The sequence below is a fragment of the Fukomys damarensis genome, unplaced genomic scaffold (genome assembly GCF_012274545.1).
Source record: "Fukomys damarensis isolate Sample0158 unplaced genomic scaffold, DMR_v1.0_HiC HiC_scaffold_25, whole genome shotgun sequence".
Classification (NCBI taxonomy): Eukaryota; Metazoa; Chordata; class Mammalia; order Rodentia; family Bathyergidae; genus Fukomys; species Fukomys damarensis.
Window position 1 is genome coordinate 17,105,253 of NW_022900937.1, and position 18,580 is coordinate 17,123,832.

At 46.6% G+C, this 18,580-nt stretch overlaps 1 protein-coding gene and 1 long non-coding RNA gene across 3 annotated transcripts in view; both read right to left on the minus strand.

Moving 5' to 3' along the window:
• The window catches only part of Cilp (cartilage intermediate layer protein), a 29,453-nt gene extending 26,178 nt beyond the window's left edge, over positions 1-3,275 (minus strand). For both annotated transcript variants that reach the window (XM_033756025.1, XM_033756024.1), the window contains exon 1: positions 3,121-3,275. The gene's annotated coding sequence lies outside the window, so the exon portion shown is untranslated. The remainder of the gene's footprint in view (positions 1-3,120) is intronic.
• Positions 3,276-14,561: 11,286 nt separating this feature from the next.
• Positions 14,562-18,066, minus strand: LOC104874166. The gene is made up of 3 exons (XR_783671.2): positions 17,014-18,066; positions 15,318-15,450; positions 14,562-14,633 (listed from the first exon to the last, which is right to left on the minus strand). It is a non-coding gene; the product is annotated as an uncharacterized LOC104874166 (long non-coding RNA).
• Positions 18,067-18,580: the final 514 nt, after the last annotated feature.

Genomic DNA, 18,580 nt, shown 5'->3' on the forward strand with positions numbered 1-18,580 from the left:
GAGTCTAAAGTTAATCAATATTTAATGGATTGTGTTATCAAATGATACAAGAACCTTAGAATTAATTCCCATTTCTCCTCTCCTAGTTTATTATATACTATTGCTTTTATGCGTTTGAATCTTATTTTATTTTTTAAGTAAAAAAGACATCCATATTACCGTTTTTTACACTATTTCAATGTTTTCATGCACCACTTTCTTTGTTCTACATCCTTGTTTTTTGTTCCCTCCATCTGGAATAATTTCTTCCGCCTGCTGGTGGCAAAGGCACATTTGGTTTGTCTCATCATACAATTATTTTTTTTTTAAACTCTTAAAATCTTTTCAGTAGTTTTGACAGTTGTTTTCTCTCAGCACACTGAAGACATAATTCTTCTGTCTTCCAGCTATTGAGAAGTCAGCTAATTTAGCCTGTCACCACTTGGAAAACAATCTGTCCCTAACACTTTTTCACTTTGGTATTTTCTTTTCAGTAGTTTTGACAGTTGTTTTCTCTCAGCACACTGAAGACATAATTCTTCTGTCTTCCAGCTATTGAGAAGTCAGCTAATTTAGCCTGTCACCACTTGGAAAACAATCTGTCCCTAACACTTTTTCAACCTTTGGTATTTTGCATGTCACCATGATGCAGCTAATTGTGGATCTCTTTTTTTTTTGTTTATCCTTTGTAGGGTTTCCTGGGAATCTTTGGGGGGCAGTTTTGGTATCAAGGGATCAAACTCGGGGCCTTGCACTTTTGAGGCAGGTGGGCGGAATCACGAAGCTAAATCTCCAGCATCCTGGGAATCTTGAATTTATAGGTTGATGAATTCCTGGATGAATCTCAGGCACTATATAATTACTGTCTCCGTCACATTCTCTTACTCCCTTCTCCTGGGATCTTTAAGTACACAGTCTCAGATCTCCTGAATCTATCCTCCATTTCTTTAAACTACTCTTTCCTATTTTCCATCTTTTTATTTCCCTGTGCTGCATATTAGAAAATGTATTCAGGTCGGTCTTCCAGTTCTAACTTTACTGTGTCTGACATGGTCACTTGTATCCAATCACATATCAAATGTAACCATGGGATCTGTAGGCTTCGTTATGATTGCTCACATTGCTAGATAGATATTCTATTTGGTTCTTGTCCAAAATATACATGCCTTTCATTAAAATCTGTTGTCTACCTGCTCAAATTTTCAAGCTTCTTTACTTGCTAAGCATTTAAATGTAATTTTTGTTATTTGTCTGAAGTTTTAAATATCCAAAGTCTATAAACATTTATTTCCCCTGTCTACTGTGTATTGCTCCTGTCTAGGAGCTCCTTGTTTCTTCAGAGATTTATCTGTGAGAATCCTTGAGGCTTAGGATGGAGTGAGATGGTTCTAGGAGGGTTTCCATTTGATGCTTATGTGCATTATCAGACTGGAACCATTTTAAATGCTTGACTTTAATTTTTCAGACTATTCAGGTAGGGTAGGTTTGACTTCAAATCCATGTACAGGTGGTTATAAATTATTGCGGGGGGGTTGAATTTTCTCCTGAAACAGGGAAAGCATTTTACTTCTCATTCTGGTGGGAGAGGGTGGTGCTTACGTCTGGTTAATTCATTCACAAAAGTCCCAGTCTTACGTAGGGAAGGATGTATTAGACTTCCCCCCATAGAGAGAGGCTTTGAATTGCTATCAGTAGTGTGCTGGACACAAGAACCAAATATTTTGCATGCTAGTTCTTGGTACTATGGACTGCTTAAAATCAACGATGGGAAGTTGATACCCTGAACATCAACAAGCACGAAAGACAGGATGTGTTCATGTGTTCCGCACTCCTCTAACCCAACACCTGAGGCTGGGTAGTTTATGAACAACAGTTTATCTGGCTCATGTCACATGGGTGAAGGAGAGTAAGAGATTGCACTGGAAGCCTCAAGTCCTCTTGTAATCAACATTAAATCATTCATAAGGGTGGAGCCCTAGACCCGCCTCCCACACTACTGCAGTGGGGCTAAATTTTTGACACATGTGTTTGTGGGGCACAGTAAAACAATAGCACAGGGAGCTTTACTGTATCACAGAGCCAGTTTCTAGAGCATCGTTGCCAATTACTCCATCCCTGTGAGATGGTGAAAATTCAAGTTCGAGTTTTCTGAGTTTACAAATCGAAATGATAAAGTTTCCGTCCTGCAAGAAGTTCTAGCAATCTGCTATCCAACACTGTACTTGTACTTCATACCACACCACACACTTAAAAATTTAACATGGTTGATCTCATGATTTGTTTTTTTTCAACCACAATCAAAAAAAGTTTTAAAATAAAATTAAAATGTCCTCAAGGTAAAAGTCAGTTTTATTCCTCAGCTTTCCTCTAGATTATTGAATGTTTTTTGGCTTGAATATTCCTTTTTCTTGCCAGCTCATCAGTGTTTTTTAAAAAGTAGTATCCAAGATTATTTTCAGAAGGAAGCTTATTTAGCATACCTAGTCTACCTCATCACCAGAAAATCTAGTAACAGTTAAAGCCTGGAGAATTTCTACCCCTGAAAATAGTATACCAACAGAGAAAATGTATGTTTTTGTTCCCCCTGAAACTACCCATGGGCCCAAGGTTAAGAACCTCCAATAAAGGAACGCACGGAGGCCCCTGACAGAGGGCTTTCTTTGTTTGTCCGTTTGTTTTTGTTAGTGGGAAATGAACCCCTAGAGCCATTCCCTAGCCCTTTTCTGAGACATGGCTAAATTGCCCAGGCTGGGCTAAGACTTGGGATCCTCCTACCTCAGCCTCTCAGAATGCTGGGATTACAGATGTACGACACCATGTCTGGCTAAAAGCTAATGTTTGAGAGCCTCACCATGTTACCTACTCTCAACAGAGAGTTTCTAGGAATCTCCTTTTAAGTGGTTATGAGGTGAGCATAGACCTTTGGGCTTCCAGAATCTCTGAGACCTCTCAGGAAAGGGGAGAGAGAGAGAGTTGTCAGCTACAGCTCGCACGGAGCTCAAACGTGGGCAACATTCCTTCACCCAAACCTCTCCACATTGATCCACTCAGTGTGGACTTGCTGGACCCTCTTCCCAGATCTAATACTGCGTAACATCACCTCCAAACTGAGTGGTTCACACACTAATCATTTATTTTTACCTCTTATGGTTCTGGGAGTAACTGGGCTCAGCGAGGTAGTTCCCACTGGGTCTCCATTGGGCTGCCATCAGGTGATGCTATGGTCTGGATACAGTGAGGTGTCCTCAAAAGTTCACATGCTAGATCAGTCCCCAGGGTGGTGATGTTAAGAAGTGACAAAGCTTTAAGAGGTGGGACATAGTGGAAGTCATTAGTTCTTGCAAAATCTGAATGTCTTCTCAGTTTCTAAAACTATGAGCTAAATGCACCTCTTTTCTTTGTAAAATACCTAGCCTCTGCCATTTTGCTGTAGGAATAGGAAGTAGGCTACGACAACAGCTGTGGCTGGAATCATTACAAAGTCTTCCTCAGGGCTGGGGATTTAGCTCAGTGGTGCTACCGCCTGCCTCACAAGCCTGCCTCACAAGGGTACTGATCCCCAGTACCAAAAAAAATGCAAAGGCTTCCTCAGTACATGTGAGGCAAAGGATATTAACTAAGGCTTTCAGTGGGCTCTTTGGCTGGAACCCATACAATGGCCTCTCTGAGGGCCTGGGCATCTTCATAGCATGGCAGCTCCTTTTGACAAAGAACATCCAAAAAGAGTCAGCAGAAGCCATGCTACCTCTGGACTGGCTTCTTCTGCCTCATTCTGTTAGTTAAGTATGAGTCACTCATTCAGGTGAATTCTGTTCTTTTTCTATTTGAGTTGTGTTCTATGTTGCCCAGTCTGGCCTTTAATTCTTAGGCTCAAGCAATCCTCCTGCCTCAGCCTCCCAAAGAGCTGGAAATACAGGCATGCATCTAGGCCGACTCATATTTAAAGGAAGGTCAATTACCTTTGATGGGAAGAATTTCAAAAAATTTGCAGGCATGTTTTAAGACAACCATAAACCTCTTCTGTGTGTTACTGTACTGACTGCACAAGGCACAGGGGATAGAGTGGCGAACAATATAGAGTTGCTTTGTGGTATATACAGTGTAGAGTAAACATTAATAAAACAGTATAACAGAGGGCGGGGGATTTGGCTCAATGGTTCCGCCATCTGCCTCACAAGCACAAGGACTGGAGTTCGATCCCCAGTACAAAAAAAAAAAAAAAAAAAAAAAAAAAAAAGAATTGTATTACAGAGCCAAGTGTGGTGGTGCACAGTTGTAATTCCAGCACTCTGGGAGGCTGAAGCAGGAAGATCACAACTTCAAGGTCAGCATGGGCAAGTTGGTGAGAACTTCTCTCAAAATAAAAAATACAGGGTTCATTGCCCATTATTATTACAGTGTGGTAGCACATGCCTAGTCCCAGCTACTAGGGAGGCCAAAGTCACTTGAGTCCAGGAGTTCAAAACCCATTTAAGGCAATATACAATATCCAGATCAGGGAACCAAGGGAGAATTCCCTGGAGAAGAGAAATCTGGGTTGAGATCTGAAACACCAAGGATGCTAAATCAGGGAAGCAGGCTGAAGAGTCTGCCAGCAGAAGAGACACCAAGGCAAGACCCCTGGGGCAGGGGGACAGTGGCTGAGAGGCAGCCGGTGTCTGGGGACCCCAGGGCCAGTCAGCGTGAGACTAAACGGCAGAGGCGGGCTGGCCCAGGTGCCAGAGTTTGTGAGGGTCCTGGTTTTCCACGTGAAAGTTATTGGCGGATCCCATACTGGAGAGCAGCGTGAACAGATGTGCAACTTCAGCACGGCTTTGTCTACTGTGTGGACGCCCCCACCAGATGCTGAGTCAGGGCTGGGAGGTGGGGAGGCTCCTGTCTGCGCCCCTCCCAAGAGGCCCTCCCTTACATGTGGGAGGCAGCTGCAGCCCCGGCCAATACTTCCTGCTGGAGAAAAGAGTGGGGGTGCACTCCTACACCCTGCATTTGAGGGACCTCTTCAGGCCCTCATCCCACACACAGGAAGTCCTGCCATCTTGCTTTGCTCAATAAACTATTCCTTCTGTTTGTCAGCTGGTGTCATGGATTTAAAGGTGACCCCCAAAGACATGCCTACTCTCTCATTCACAGGAGCTGTGACTGTGACCTCGTGTGGTAAAAGGATCTTTGTGGGTGTAATTAAAGATCTCCAGATGAAGAGAACACACTGGCTTACGTAGGTGGACCTGAAATTGTATGACAGGTGTTCTCACAAGAGTAAGGCAGAGGACAATGTAATGCAGAAGAGAAGGTGATGTGACCATGGAGGAGGAGGGAGGTTGGAGTGATACGACCCCTCTTCAAAGATATCAACAGGGGGCAGAGCTGCAAGAGTCAAGATCCGGAATCTCCCGTGGAGCCCGCAGAGAGATGTGGTGCTGCCAACCCTTCACTTTCAGCCCAGGGATCTGATTTTGAGTTTCTGGCCTCCAGAACTGGGAGAGAATACATTGTTTTAAGATTGTGTTACATCAGCCACAGGAAATGAGCACAGTGGGTCCCTGTCCAATTACTCCTTCCTGATGTGCTTTATGGGTCCCCTCCTTTATGAGACCTCTAAATGCTGGTGTGGCCCCGGTTCAGCTCAGACTTCTTTTCTTTTCCCTTATTCTCTCTCCCTACATGATCTCATCCATTCATTTGGCTTTCAGATATGATTTATTTGTTAACATCCTCCAGATTTCATCTCCACCCAGATTCTTTTCAAGGGGCCCAGGCATCTTCACAGGCAAAAAGTGAGACTCTTTCTGGGCATGATGGTGAGTGCCTATTATCTCAGAAGTCTGGGAAGCTGAGGCAGGAGGACGGCAAGTTCGAACCCAGCCTGGGCAACTTAACAAATTAGTGAGACCCTATCTCAAAATAAAAAGGGAAAAAGGTCTAGGGATATAGCTCAGTACTAAGGCGCTGGGTTCAATCTCCAGAATTACAAAGAGACAGACAGACACTCATGAGTCTGTCCCTGGCCCAGGCTTCCCCAGATACCCAGAGCTACAGAGGGAAATGTTTTAGCCTCCCTAGATTTCTCTGCTGCCCTTTTGCTTTATAGCCAAACTAAAAGCAAGTCATATAGCTTAGGTCTCATGTCATCTCTCCCCTTGGTCCACTGCTCTCCACTTCCTCTGTCACCACAGCCACCAGCATCTCACTCAGGGGATGGCACCAACCTTCCGGGGACCCCAGCTTCCTCCCTTGCCCACCTCAGTCCCTTCTCCTCACAGCAGCCAGAGGGATCAAAAGCGTTTTCTTTAACTGAGTTGTTATTTTTTGAACAGCTTGAGATATAGTTACCACACGGTGAACGGCTTACTTGAAGTGTACAGTTTGATATGTTTTGACATATGTATACCCATGAGATTATCAATACAATAAACATATCCACATCCCTAAAAGATTCTCCATGCACCTTTGAAATCCAACTCTCCTTTCCTCATTTCTCACCTGCAAGCATTCATTAATCTTCTCTTTGTCATTATATATCTGTTTGCATTTTCTAGAATTTTGTTTATTTATTTTTGGAGACAGGATCTCATCTAGCTCAGGCTGGCCTTGAACTCAAGGTGATCCTCCTGCCTCAGCCTCCAGTGTGCTAGAATTACAGGCATGTGCCACCACACTTGGCTCATTTTCTAAAATATTATATACATGGAACAATATAATATGCACTTGTTTGTATGACTTACTGATTTTGAGATTCATCCATGTCGTTCACAGTCAATAACACATCTGTCAGGGCCCAGGATTTAGCTCAGTGGTGCCATGCCTGCCCTACAAGTGCAAGGTCCTGGGTTTGATTCCTGGTACCGGAAGGAAAAAACAAACAAAAACCATATATCTCTCTTTATTCTGAGTAATAAGCATCCCACTATATGAAAGTCTTATAAGTTATCTAATTTCCTGATGATGAAAAGTTGAATTCGTAATAAGTAAAGCTCTTATAAACAGATGTAAAGTTAGAAGTTCAATTTTTTTCCTCACATACATAACCAGCTGTTCCAGTTCCATGTATGTTTATCTTTACATGAATATTATACTGACTGTCTTGATTGCTACAGCTTTCTAGTAACTTTTTTTTTAATAGGCTCTTACCCAGGCTGGCCTCAAACTCTCGATCCTCCTGCCTCAGCCTCCCAAGTGCTGAAATTACAGGTATGTGCCACCACACCTGGCTTTATAGTAAATCTCAAAATCAACTTAAGTAAGTTCTCCAGTTTTATACATCTTTTAAAACTTGTTTTGGCTATTCAAGTTTCTTTGCTATTATCAAAAAGGGCCTGCTGAGATACTGATTGTAATTATTTTGAATCTATTTATTTTTTTATTGAGTTTATTGGTACAATCTAGGTATACAATACAGTTACATTCATCATTGGGATTTGTACCTTTACATAATAGGTCTTGATTCTCATTTTATCCCCTTATCCCTGCCCTCCCTTCAGCCCCTCCTCCCCTCCCCATTTACAAACACTTTATTTCCATTTTTTCAGTTTCTCATACTTTTTTCCTCTCCCTTATTACCTTTCCCCCACCCTTCCCACTTTCCCTACACCTTTAGCCCTTTACTTCCTATTTCACATTATTAATTATCTCATTAGGATCCTGTGTACTATTATAGTTTTTCACACCAAAGAAACTATTCAGTATTTCAGTTAAAGAAATCTCTGTATGAACATTAAAAATAGGGAATCCTAAAATAAAACTAAAAAGGAAAGTAAAAGAGAAAAGGCAATAATGTAAGATTAAAATAATCCTTAATTCTGGATTGAATCTATTTATTAATTTCAGGAGAATTATAATCTTGAAAACATCAAGTTTTGCAATCTATAAACATAATATTTCTCTCATTAATTTTTCTCTACAATGTTCCCTAGTTTTCAGTGGACAAGTCGTATATGTGTTTCAAATTTATCCCTAAATATTTAATACTTTTTATGGTACTATAAGTGGATTATTTTATGTCAAATTTCAACAGAAATACAGCTGATTTTTACACAGCAATCTTATATACTTCAATTTTGCTAAATTTATTTTAGTATCTTTTCAGGGTTACTGAGGATTTTCTATATACCCCAGCCACACCATTTGTAAATAAAGACAGTTTTGCTGAGCACAATAATGCACATCTATAATCCCAGCTACTTGGGATCTGATGCAGGAAGATCCCAAGTTCCAGTCCAACCTGGGCAATTTAGGGAGACCCTGTCTCAAAATAAAAAGTAAAAAAGGGCTGGGGATGGATGTTCTGGGGATTTAGCTCAGTGGTGCCACTGCCTGCCTTGTGCAAGGTCCCAAGTTCGATCTCTGATACCAAAAATAAAAGCGGGGGGGGGTTTAGATCAAAGTGGAACATCCCTTGGTCCGCTCAACAACAAAAAGACAATTTTATTTTATGCTTTCCAAATTGTATGTAATTATATTGCACTGGTTAGATCAGTACAATTTTGTATAGAAGTGGTAAAACCAGATACTTCCTGCCTCATTCCCAATCCTACAAGAAAAGCAGTCTTGAATCATTAAGTATGATATTAGCAGCAAGCTATTCATAAGTACCATTTATTAGGTTGAGGGGATTCCCTTATTTTTCTGTAAGGATGGGCCTCACTATGGTGCCCAGGCTGGCCAAAGCAGCTGGGATCCAGTGGTCCTCCTGCCTCAATTCCTGGGTGGCTGAGAGGCAGAGACACCTTCATGCCTGACCATAGGAATCCCTTCTTTTCCTACATCTCTGAGAGTTGTGTTTTCTTTTGAAAATCAAAAATAAATGCTGCATTTCTTAAGATATTTTTTCTGCACCTATTTGTAGTCACACATATTTTTGTATTTTTCACTTTGTGAATATGTGAATTACATCAAGTGATGTTCAAAGGTTACTCTGGCATTTCTGAGTAAAACCCATTTGTTATGAAGAATTATCCCTGTATATATGACTGGATTTACTGTACTTGGTTTTTGTTTGTTTTTGGTACCAGGGATCAAACTTGGAACCTTGTGCTTACAAAGCAGGCAGCAGAACCACTGAGCTAAATCCCCATACTAAATCCCTATACTCGAATCTGACAAAAACCTTAAGCATTTGTGCTCATGGATATTAACCTGTACTTTTAAGATATCTCTGGGGTAATGCAGGCTTCATGAAAGTATTTCTTCCTTACATGTTGGAAGAATCTACCTGCAAAGAGGTCTGAGCCTGGAATTTTCATTGTAAGAAGTTTTTTGGGTTATTTTGTTTTGGGGTTTTTTTTTTGTTTTGTTTCGTTTTGTTTTTTTGGTACCAGGGATCAAATTTGGGACCTTGCGCTTACAAGGCAGGCAGCAGAACCAATGAACTAAATCCCCAGCCCTGTTTTCTTTTGCTTTTAAACGATGTCTTGCTATGTAGTTCAAGCTGGCCTTGAATTCTGGGGTTTTGTTGTTGTTGTTGTTGTTGTTGTTTGTTTGTTTTTTGTTACCAGGGTTCAAACTCAGGACTTTGCACTCATGAGACAGGTGGCCGTACCACTGAGCTAAAATCTCTGGCTCTAGCCTTGAATTCACTATGTAGCCCACACTGGCCTTGAACTCAAAATGATCCTCCTGCCACAGCCTCCTGACTAGTGAGATCACCAGGCCTAGCAGATTTTTAACTATAAAAAAAGAGTAGCCTGAACCACATAGTGAGACACTATCTCAAAAAACCAAACATAAGAGTGTCCCATGCTTCTGCTAGCACCTTCAGAGTCTCACTAGGTAGTCCAGTCAGACCTCAAATTGAAGGTGATCCTCCTGCCTCAGCCTCCAAGTGTTGGGATTACAGGCATGGACCACCATATCTGGCTCTCTTATTGTTTACTTCTTGTCAGCTCCCTAAAGCAAGACTCTTATCTGTCTTGTACCCTTCTGCATCCAGCACAAGACTTGACACAGCCGAGACAGGGCGCTGAGTGACTCTCTGTTGGATAATTGAGGAAATCAGCAGCATGGCCCATTGGTCAGCCAGGCCACATTTGGAGAAGTGGCGGGTCCTCTGGGAGCCCCTTGGTCAGTCTGAGGTTCCCGGTCATCCCGGAGCTGCACAGGCAGCCACTGAGTGGGCTGGCTGGATTATCTGTGGGGTGTGGGGTGCCTGTGTGACCGATGAGCCCCTGTGAAGTTGGCCCAGGACTAAGAATACATAAAAAGCACAAGGAAGACCCAGGACTTCCCCCAAGAAGCTTCGGCCACCTCTCTTCTTGGAGTCTCACATTCCCAATTTCCCCGTGGAGGTTCAGGGGGAGATGGGGTGCTGTGGAGCCTGTCCCAACCCCTGGCAGCTGTTCCCCTTCAATCCCATAAAAGTGTCACCTGCAGCTCAGCGCTCAGGAAGAGCCTGCAGAGGAGGCACAGAGCGTGCTTTGTGGCATCTCTGCCATCCGTCTCGGCCTTCCTGGCCTGGACTCTCTGCTCATGGAAACTCCCTCAGGACCTGGCTGCCGGGCCCCAGGAGACAGGCACAGTGCACGTCGCCACTATCCACTCTGCACGGGGCCCACGCAATCCTCTCCTCTAGCGGCCATGCCTGGCAACTAAGCCAAGCCTGCTCGTGCCCGTCGACGTGGGGTCCAGCTCTGAAGGAGGGAGAGGCCCTGCGGGAAGCCTGGCCCAGAACTGTCATCCCAGGTTCCCAGGAGCACTTCCACCATGGAGGGGTCAGGATGTGGCCCCAGCCCCCAGGAGGGGGTGCACAGGAGGTGACAGTGTACCTTGGCTGGGAAGCAGCAGTATGAAGTAACTGGGCAGCAGCACCCAGGGCCGGGCGATCACTGAGCCTTGGTCCTGCTCAGGCAAACTCTGTAACCAGGAGGTCCCTCTCCCAGTGACATCACCCCCTTGCACTGCTGAGGGAAATGAGCTCAGGGCGGCCCTCAGAGGCGGCCTGTTTACTTACAGAGACCCAGGCCATCAGCAGCTCTTTGACCAGACATTCCCTGTCCTGGCCAGCATGATGCAGAAATTTCCTTAAACACATTACTTTGGCCACAACCCACCCATTGCTCCTCTGCTTTCATTTTTTTTTTTTTTTTTGCTCTCAGTAGGAAAATTCCCAGTTCTGGCCCCAAACAGAGCCACCCAGGTGTGACAGGGTCATGGAGACCCCCAGAGGATCATCTGCAGCTCAGTGACTCTCAACTCCATGGCGACCTCTGGAGCTGCGAGACCACCCAGCCAGTTATGCATAGGGTCAGAGCAGGGACCAGCATGACCTCCAGGGCAGACCCTCTCCCCCCTGCCCTAGGGCCTTGGCCACCCTGAGCTCACTGGGAGAGCATTTCCCAACTCAGCAAGCCTGGCTACACCCTAGACCCCTCCCTCATTCCCTCCAGGTCAGGGATATTTCAGGAGGGTACAGGAGCCGCCAGCTTTAACAGGCTCCAGGGAATTCCCGGGATGGGCACCCCTACCAGCCATGGCCAAGACCCGTCTCCTGCCCTCTCCCACCTCTCTGTGCTTTCCCCATTGGAACTCAGCCATTCTAGAGGCCTTGAGGGAACATGAGTCTCGGGGGGCTCCTGTGTCCCCCCCCAGTGCTCTTGGGCCCTAAGGCCACCTATGCCAGGAGTAAAGCAAAGCAGCACCCCCCCAGCAGTGTCACTGATGGGGGACAGCTGCCCTGGCTGGATGTGGGCAGGCAGGCATGGACATGTCAGGGAACCTGAGGCCTTACCTGACCCAGCTCCACCCTGTGGCCTGATCCCCCTTAGCTCAGCATGCTGCGGTACCAGATGCAAAGGGGTTTGAACCTGCAGGAACAGGGGACCAGAAGATGCCAAGGGTCTGCATCAGAGAATGGGGAGGGGAGGAGGGAGTGGCTCACACACAGATCTGAGTCTGTGCTTCTTAGAAGGCAGAGGAAGGAAGAGCCAGATTCCCCACCCCCAACTGTCCCTACTGCCCCAACATGATAGCCCAGGACTCCCTAAACATGAAGTTTAAACAAATCCAATTAGTCAGTATCCCCACTGAATCAGAATTAGTAGGGCATGAAAGCTAAAGACTCCAGCATGTAAAGGATAGAAACCAATGTTTATTGAACATCTGAGTACCTGGTTTACACTTTAATCTGTATGACACTGTAGAGGGAAAAAAGTAACTGCAAAGGACACACAGCCCACGCATGGCATGGCGGTGTTCAATTCCAGTCCTGTCTAAGCCCAAAGCTACTAACAATTAGGCATCTCCCCAATTTATCTCTACAAAGTAATTAATTCAGGAATCAAGCATATCCCTCCTGTAACTCAAACAAGGCCCACATGGTTATGACTAGTTAACCCAGTCTCTTCATTCTACAGATGAGGAAACTGAGGCCAGATCACAGAGTAAGTCTCAGCTGGGTGTAGGGCCTGTTTACTTTTGGTGGAGTTTTGTTTTGTTTCTTGAGACAAAGTCTCACTATGCAGCTCAGGCTGGCCTTGAACTCACAATGTAGCCCAGGCTGGTCTCAAACTCAGAGCAATCCTCCTGCTTCAGCCTTCCAAGCGCTGGGATTACAAGTGCATACCACCACAGCTGGCAGGACCTATATTTTAGACTCTGCAATCAGTGCCCCATCTTCCACCCCAGCCTGTCTCATAGTCCTGAGACCACCCAGGCAAGGGAAGGGAAGGCAGGAAAGCCACGAGCTCTGACCTCCAGGAGGTCAGACAGACAGAGAAACACGCATGTGGACATTCACACAAGTAGACAAGTCCACACAGACAAAGACACACACAGAGCCACTTACACTGATGTAATACTTTTTAATTATCTCCACTTGCCCCAGTTCCGTTGCCCCAAGGAAACATGCAAGAAAGGACCCTAGCACTAGGCTCACACTTTAGATGGCCACACTACGGCCCCACAATGGCCAAAGATCCCTCTCTAAATTCCTAGTGCCAGGGCAATGTTAGGCACAGAGCACATACTTTAAAGATACCTGTTGAGTATGTGTGCCGGGCACTTTATGAATGAATCAATGAATAAGTGGATGGTTGTACATAATAGAAATGTATGCATGCTTTCAGAAACTCATGGACATATTACCAACAAATATGTACACTCCCAGATACACACAAGCTTTTGTCTAGAAAGACAAACTCATAGCTGCACCTAAAGTATACACTGACAAGTGTGTTTCTATAACACATACACAGGTATAGACCCATTCATCTCTGCAAAGACCTTTCCTTCAAAAATACCTATCTTCAGCCATGGGTGGTGATGCATGCCTATAGTGCCAGCACTCTGAAGGCTGAGGCAGGAGGAATGCCATCAGTTCGAGGCCAGCCTGGGCTACATTATAGCGAGTTCAAGACCAGTCTGTACTATATAGCCAGACCTTAACTGAAAAAAAAGAAAATACCCACATTCACAGCTGATCCAGAAATGCAGGCACACAGGAGCACACAGTTCCCACAGGGAAACTGTATCCAACCAAAATGCAGCCGCCCATACCACTTGAGTCATAATGACCACTCTGTCGACAAAAGCAAAGCTGTTAGGTCTGAGACAGATGGGAGTGAGATACCTGCCCACAGAGACCCCTGGTCTGCCTGGGGCTCCCACGCTGTCTGCCTCCCTCCCCGTCAGTCTGCGATTTCCTGCTACAGACTGGCTGGGGAGCCTGCGCTCTCCTCCCCCGCTGTTCAAGGCCAGTCCTCCACAGAGAAGCAGATGGTGTATGTTGGGGCTGTTCCCCTCCTGAGGACCCTGCCCCAGGTCACCGGCCACCTCCTGTGGCCTGGCCAGGCCAGGTGATGGACTCTGGACAGCAGCAGAGCTGTGCTCAGGCCCCGCTGCCCCAGCTCTGCTCATGACAGGATGATTTAGAAGCACCCAGGGGATGGTGCTTTCCAGGGGCCTTGCTTCCTCAGGAAATGGCCCAGCCTGATCTGCAAAACAGGCCCAGATGAAAACACCCTGCTCCTCTCCAAAAACATGGGCAGCTCCTCTCCTAAGAGCCCCTGACGTCACTGTGGTCACAGTATTCTGAGGCCACAGGAATCACAGGCCAGGGTTCTAGTCCCCCTTCAGCCTCAACTCTGTGTTTATTTGAGTAAAACGAGCCACTTTTGGTGTCACAACTTCAGATCTAGCTAGAATCTCACAGGTAGCTTTACCTGGACACAGGTAAAGGGGATTGATCCCAGGGACAGGGGCACATTCCCTGGCACATCACAAAATTCAGGGTCTGTGCTGGGAGTGGCTTGAAGCTATGGTGTTTGGGACAGAAATGAAATAGGGGCTCAGAGAAGAGACTATCCTGCCCAGACTAGAGACACACAGTGACTTCCTCTGTCCCTCCACCCCTCACCAGGTCCCCCAGGCCTCTGCTGGAGGTAGACACAGGCTGTAGCCTCACCAGCCAAATGGGCCAAGACAGGAATGCCGCTCAGCACAACTGGCCAGACAGGAGAGACTGTTTATTCTGGATGTCGGGAACATCTCGGACAATCAGGAGGATTTGGCAGCTGATAGCTCCTGGATGCTCCATCTTGAAGAAATCACAATCAGAGCAGGCTGGCGTTTGGAGCTGAGAGCAGGCAGCAATGGTGGGAGGGAGGGGCGTCACCTGCCTGCCCCACATCCAGTGCAGTGGGTGTCTCTGGGTTCAGCTGCTGGGTCTGTGGGGACAGGGCTGTATAGGTGACCAGAGCTGAGCCCAAGGCCCTGGGTTTGAGAGTAGAAATCCGGGGAGACCTATCATGGGACCCATTTCTTGCACTGTAGGTGCCCCCTGTCTATAAAACAAAGCAGAGCTGATGGCCTCAGCCTGAAAAGGCCTTGGGTCTGGTGCTGGCACTCCAGCCTCCCTGATGGCACCTGCTGAGCTCCCTTTTGTTCTCTCAGCCCCTGTAAGAGCTATGGCGTTGTGCTGCCCGTCTTGCTGCTGTTCCAGTTCTGGGACTGGCTCTGGTCCTGACTCTTTCTGGCCTTTTCCCCTGGAAAAATAATTTTACCAAATCTGTTTCTTCTACAATGTCGTCCTTGCAGGGATACTGTGAGTGTTAACTCTTTCACTATGTGCACCACACAGGAGGCACTTGGTCAGTGGTAGGGTCCTTGTCCCTCACCCCTTCTCCAGTGGCTACAGCCTGGCCTCCATTCTTCCAGACTCCTCTGTGAACCTAGAACCCCACCCTATCACATCTGTATAGAGCTACATCCAGGCCTCAGAATACCATGGGGTTTCCTTGGCAGGAAGCACTTTCTGGAGGGAGCCCAAGCTGATCCAAGTAGGCACCAAGGCTGCAGAAGCCCCCAGAACAAAATGCTCTGGCTTTCTGTGTACTTTGCACATCTCTCACCTGGCACAGGTTTGAGCACCTCGTGGGGACAGTCCAGGGGCCAGGACACTCAAACTTCACCCATCCAGACTCGGCAGCTTGGACGTCACACCTTTCTATAGTTAGTGACACATTGACAGAAGGTGCCATGCTGCTGCAGGATGGCAAGGGGCATCAGTTAAGATCTCTCCTTCTTATTCTCCACAAGACCCAGATTCAACTGTTAAATAAAAAGGAATTTATGGGCCAGGGAGATAGCTCAGTGGTTTTTGCCACCTGCCTCACAAGCACAAGGACCTGAGTTCAATCCCCGATACAAAAAAAACAGTGTCCTAGGATTTAGTGGCCTCACCTCCTGCCATGTTGTGGTCACTCTAAAATGTCACATGGCAGCAGAAAGGCTAGCCTCTCCTATCCAGGACCAATGGAAAAGCAAGTCTCCTAGGAACCCCAGCAAAAACTGGGGTTCATTTTATCAAGATTCTAGTGTGTGATTGGGTCACATGCCCATGTCTGACACAATCCCTGAGCCCAAGCACTGTTGTACCCACAGAATGCATAGCTGGAGTCGTGTAAGACTTGAATAAACTAAAGTGACTCCATGCTAATAGGCCAGACTGCGCTTCTCCATATGCTAATTGCTAACTTGGCTAACAGCCTGCCCAGGGGCAAACGGTATGACAAAAGGTGACCGTAGAACACCCCCTCCCAGCATAAGATAAGCAATGTGATTGCAGTCTTGTTCTGTGAATTCCCTGTTTAGAAAAACCTTATAAAAAGTACCTCAGCCCCTGAGCAGTTGCCTCTCTGAGCTACCTGGCCCCGGGAGTGCCAGTGCCGTCTGGCCAGACTAATAAAGGTCTATTTACCATCCAGCCTGGTGTGTTCCCTCCTGGGTTTCTCATTTCTCAGTTGAGCTCCTGGAGCCTGGCTGGGTGTTAGGGCCCAGCATCGTGGAGGCCTTTTTGGCTGTTCACAGCTTTCAGAAGTAAGGCCCTGGGTCTTGCCTCCAGAGCCATCGTTGGGCTATAGGACTCAGCATCGTGGAGGCCCTTTCGGCTGTTCACGCTCCATGGAGTGGAAGTGAGACTTTAAGTCTTATAATGTGCTAGTTTTAAATTCCTACAATCTTTGCTTGGCAACATGTTACTATGGACCCATGTGGGGCAGAGACAACTTGATCAAAAATAGCAAAACTTCACCGTGTGTGTGTGTGTGTGTGTGTGTGTGTGTGTGTGTACCAGGTATTGAACTCAGGAACTTGCACTTGTGAGGCAGGCAGAAGAACCACTGAACAAAATCCCTGGCCCAGCAAAACTACCTCCCTAAGCCCATCTGCAAGCTCTGCTTCCAGGAACTCAGACCAGCCCTGTCACCTGTCTGCCCCAGTGGTGGGCAGTTTGACTGACCTGGCTGATGTCACCACTGTTATTTTCACTGGGGTCTTCCCTTGGCCAAACAAGGATAAAGCAAAATTTGGTTCCAGTGGCCTCACCCTCTGACAGGATCAAAAGCTCCTTTTGCCCTTGAATCTCCAAATTATTTCTTTCTTTGGCCACCATCCCCCCCAATCCTAAAACCTGTTCTTGGGAAATATTTTGCTATTAGTCCTTTACACATGTGTGTGAATAAGCATCACATCAATCTCTCAGAACCGTTTATACTTTAAAGAGAAGACAGAACTCCCTGAAATCAAGCAACAGCCTGAAACCCTCACCTGCCCACATTTTCCTGTGCATTTTCCAGTCCAGTCCAACTTCAAGCCCCTTTGGCTGACAAACGTCCCACTGCCCTCGGCTGCGACAGGAAATTTCTTGCACCTTTTTTGGCCATTTATTCACTCAGCAAACTTGTTTTGAGTACCCACCACAACTCTGACAGGTGGCTATAAGAGAAGACCGAGGCCCTGCTCTCAGGAGATTTGCAGTTCAATTTTAATGCAGGAAGTATCAATTTCACCACTCTTTTTGTTTTGTATTTGTTTTTGTCACCGCTGACTCTTAACATAAGCAAAGCATAGCCCAGGGGCTGGTATTGAGGCTTCAGTATAAGCTGCTTCCCCTCCATTCTCCCTCCAGCAGAACACTGGAAATTTTCAAAAAAACCCCTTCCAGGTGGACAAAGGCGCCAGCAGAGCGGGTGGAGACGGTGGCTTCTGTCTTGCTGCAGAATGTCCTGATTTGTTCTGGTTGTTCCAAAATGTCAGGTTGGAGAGGGGCTTATTCTAACCAGATCAGGGCTAGAGGCAGCCCAGGTCCATCTCCTTGGTGCAGGGCCCCAGACAGTTTGGAAATAAACAGAAACCCATGGGGGGAGGGGATGGACACAGATAAAGGAAAAACAAACAAAGGCTGAGAGATGGAAAATTCAGGAGGTGGGGTGTGGAGGAGGGATGGTGGCTGAGGGAGGAAGGGAGGGAAGTGGGCTTCGCAGGGGGTGGGGAGGGGTGTGGCCCTGTGTTTGTGTTTCAGCCCCAGGGCCTAAGAATCACCACGGCAATGGGGAGGTGGGGAGGGCGATGTGATGGATTCCATGCCGACGCAAACCTCCCGAGCTTAGCAGTGGATGGGCTCAGATGTGATGGGGCCACATTCTAAAATGAAAGATCTGAACTGGGCTCTTTCAATCACCAGCTCCCCACCCCCTCCCAGCTTTCAGGGCAATCAGTGCTTAATGAAAGGAATTAATCAGAAGTGACAGTGAATCACGTTGCCTTCTCCAGCTCTCTCATCCACACGAGTACACTCAGCTCAAATCCTGAGGAGGGAAAAAAACCCACCTCTGGCTGCTTCAAGGTTTCAAGGCCCTTCCCAGCAGGCACCTCGCCTATGACAGTCCCGCTCACCACCGCTCCCAAAGCTGTCCCGCCACACAATGGCATTAGTGAAAAGGTCAAAGGTCACTTCTCACAAGATACAGGCCCCAGTGTAAGGTGACTCCAACTTCCTTCTGAAGCTCCTCGTCTCTGGGTACCTCTGCCATCGAAGAGAGCGCTTCCTCCACCCCCAAGGAGGCCCTACTGCCAGCCTCCTGAGCCCCCAAATCCCAGCACCCCCATACTTGTCCTTGCCTAGGGCTGATGGGCCTATGGGATCCGCCTTAGATTTGGAATTGGTGCAACATAGAGCCAAGTCTCCTCAAGGGTTTCTTCCTTTCTGACCCTCACTCCCAGGTAGTCAGAGGTCTAAGGCTGACTCATCCATTAGACAAAGCAGGCACAGTGCCTGATTTCTTTGGAAATCGGAAAAAAAAAATCAGAGCCAGGGATGTAGCTCAGCAGCACA